Source organism: Staurois parvus, unplaced genomic scaffold (assembly GCF_062004578.1).
Source record: "Staurois parvus isolate SC_StPar_1 unplaced genomic scaffold, SC_StPar_1.0 ptg000794l, whole genome shotgun sequence".
Taxonomy (NCBI): Eukaryota; Metazoa; Chordata; class Amphibia; order Anura; family Ranidae; genus Staurois; species Staurois parvus.
The window spans coordinates 529,012-532,500 of NW_028318590.1; the positions used below are offsets into that span (position 1 = coordinate 529,012).

At 36.6% G+C, this 3,489-nt stretch overlaps 1 protein-coding gene across 1 annotated transcript in view; it reads left to right on the forward strand.

Moving 5' to 3' along the window:
* The first annotated feature begins 2,308 nt into the window (after positions 1-2,308).
* The window catches only part of BOC (BOC cell adhesion associated, oncogene regulated), a 131,988-nt gene continuing 130,807 nt past the window's right edge, over positions 2,309-3,489 (forward strand). Inside the window, exon 1 of the mRNA XM_089654733.1 lies at positions 2,309-2,806. The gene's annotated coding sequence lies outside the window, so the exon portion shown is untranslated. The remainder of the gene's footprint in view (positions 2,807-3,489) is intronic.

The following is a 3,489-nucleotide window of genomic DNA, read 5'->3' on the forward strand; positions in this document are numbered from 1 at the left end:
ATGAAATGAAAAAAATTGGGGATGACATTTAAAAAGAAAAAAAAAATCCAGGGATGACATAAAAAAAATTCAGGGATAAAATAAAAAATCAGGGATGACATTAAAAAAACAAAGAAATGAAATGAAAAAAAAATTAGGGATGAAATAAAAAAAATCAGGAATGAAATAAAAAATAATCAGGGATGAAATAAAAAAAAATCCAGGGATGAAATAAAAAAAAGGATGACATAAAATAAAACAGGGAAGAAATAAAAAAAAAAAAATCAGGGATGACACAAAAAAATATCCCGGGATGAAATGAAAAAAATTAGGGATGACATTTAAAAAGAAAAAAAAATCCAGGGATGACATAAAAAAAATTCAGGGATGAAAGAAAAAAATTCCGGGGACAAACAAAAAAAGGGATGAAATTTAAAAAGAAAAAAAAACAGTTATGAAATGAAAAAAATTTAGGGAAGAAATAAAAAAAATAAATCAGGGATGACATAGGAAAAAACTCCGGGGAAAAAATTATAAAATTCAGGGATGAAATAAAAACTAAAATCAGGGAATAAATAAAAACAATTCTGGGGCAAACAAAAAAAAAAGGGATGAAATTAGGGATGAAATTTAAAAAGAAAAAAAAAATCCAGTTTAAAAAAAACATTTAGGGAAGAAATCAGGGATGAAATAAAAAATCAGGGATGACATTAAAACAAATTCCAGGGATGAAATTAGAAAATTCAGAAACGAAATAAAAAAAATCAGGGAAGAAATTAAAAAACATTTAGGGAATAAAAAAATAAATCAGGGATGACATAGAAAAAAATCCCAGGGATGAAATTAAAAAATTCAGGGATGAAATAAAAACAAAAATCAGTGAATACATTAATAAAAAGAAATTCCGTGGACAGACAAAAAAAGGGATGAAATAAAAAAATTCAGGGATGAAATAAAAAATCAGGGATGACATAAAAAAAAATTCCAGGATTGAAATGAGAAAATTCAGGGATGAAAGGAAAAAAAAAATCAGGGATGAAATTAAAAAACATTTAGGGAAGAAATAAAAGAAATCAGGGATGACATAGAAAAACATTCCAGGGATGAAATAGAAAAATCAGGGATGAAATTAAAAAATCCAGGGATGAAATAAAAGAAAAACATTCTGGGGAAAAACAAAAAAACATTTCAGGGATGAAATAAAAAAAATTCAGGGATGAAATAAAAACAAAAATCAGACAATAAAAAAAAAAAAAAAAGTCCTGGAACAAACAAAAAAGGGATGAAATTAAAAAAATCCAGGGATGAAATAAAAACAAAAAATCAGGGAATAAATAAAAAAAAAAATCCAAGAATGAATTTAAAAAGAACATTCCGAGGACAAACAAAAAAAACATTTCAGGGATGAAATTAAAACATTCAGGGATGAAATAAAAACAAAAATCAGGTAATAAATTAAAAAAAGTCCTGGAACAAACAAAAAAGGGATGAAATGAAAAAAATCAGTGGTGAAATAAAAATAAAAATCAGGGAATAAATAAAAAAAATATTCAGGGATGAAATAAAAACAAAAATCAGGGAATAAATAAAAAAAATATTCAGGGATGAAATAAAAACAAAAATCAGGGAATAAATAAAAAAAAATCCAGGGATGAAATAAAAAAAATTCCGGGGAAAAACAAAAAACATTTCAGGGATGAAATAAAAAAATTCAGGGATGAAATAAAAAAACATTCCGGGGAAAAACAAAAAACATTTCAGGGATGAAATAAAAAAATTCAGGGATGAAATAAAAACAAAAATCAGGTAATAAATAAAAAATAATTCCTGGAACAAACAAAAAAAGGGATGACATTAAAAAAATCAGTGATGAAATAAAAACAAAAATCAGGGAATAAATAAAAAAAATTCAATGATGAAATAAAAACAAAAATCAGGGAATAAATAAAAAAAAAATCCAGGGATGAAATAAAAAAAACATTCTGGGGAAAAACAAAAAACATTTCAGGGACGAAATTACAAAATTCCATGGGCAAATGCAAAAATTCCAGGGACTTAATATAAAAAAAAATTCCAGAAAAAAATTTCTACCTTGCCCCTGAATTCTGGGGTCCAGCAGCCCTCCCATTCTTCCCGTATCCTGTAAGCTGCTAAGGTGTTGTGGCCCTGGCAGAGTTGTCCTGTGGCCCCTGGTGGTCACCCTGGTGGATGGCAGGCTCTTCACCCCCCCCCCCCCCAGTGGGGAGAATGTGATTCTTCTCCTTCCCTGAGCAGCTGCACAGACCCCTCATGAATAGGGGGAGGGGATGAGGCCCACCAAACACCGGGGGAGGGTCTTCTCTGCACCAGCTCGGCCTCCTCTTATAAAACTCTTCTCCCACCTTGGACCCTTCATGTGGTTTGTCTGCAATTACAGGGACCAGAATCCCGGGACTGACTGCGGGGCTCCTCACTTTTTTTTTCCTCCTTTTTTTTTTTTTCATCTCCTAAGCTGAGCCTGGATGCAGTAAAGTCTGCGCTCCTCTCCCGTCCCAGAGTTCCTCCTGCCGTCCCAGTCCCTTCCCCCCCTCTCCCTCTCAGGGGAGGCTCCAATCCGGCCAAACAAGGGATTGTTTTAGAGATCAGTCATCCAAAAAAGAGGCCGAGAGCCGAGAGCCTGGCCGCCGAACATGCTGGCCAACTCAACCCAACTTCTCCACGGCTGAAGAACCTCCAGAAACGTAGCAAGGCCCGGGACGCCGTCCTCCCCCCGAAGATTTCACCGATCCCCTCCGCTTTTGGGGGGGGGCGAAGGATTGCCTGCAAAGCCTCCCCGTCCTCCTTCCTGGTGAGTACGAATTTTGACTTTCCTTGAACCGTTCTCTTCGGTGTTCCGTCGGCTGAGGAACGTCAACTTCCCACCGGTGGCCACAAAAGTTGCCCCGGCAGTTCCCAGGAGGTTGGGGGGACGTGGATGTGAGTTCCGGAGACTGCGGGGATTCTACTGAGCGATGAAATCCAACCTCGGGCCTAGTCCCTGAGCCTCCTGCACCGCACTTCTCCTTCTTCCCTGAGGGGCTCAAACTTTTCCTGAGGTGCGGGAAATTCTTCTCCGGGTCTAGATGGTGGAAAATCTGCCGGAGGCGTCCGGGAAAAGATTGACGTCTTCAATGGTTGTAGACTTGTGGTGCTGGTTTGTTTTGGTGTGGTAGTATTCTACAATTTGTGACATCGGTGACCTGTCATTAGTGTGGTTGTATTCTACAATTTGTGTCCCATCATTGGTGTGGTAGTATTCTACAATTTGTGACATTCCTGTCCTGTCATTTGTGTGGTTGTATTCTACAATTTGGGACCTGTCATTTGTGTGGTTGTATTCTACAATTTGTGTCCCATCATTGGTGTGGTTGTATTCTACAATTTGTGTCCCGTCATTTGTGTGGTAGTATTCTACAATTTGCGACCTGTCATTTGTGTGGTAGTATTCTACAGTTTGTGACATCGGTGACCTGTCATTAGTGTGGTTGTATT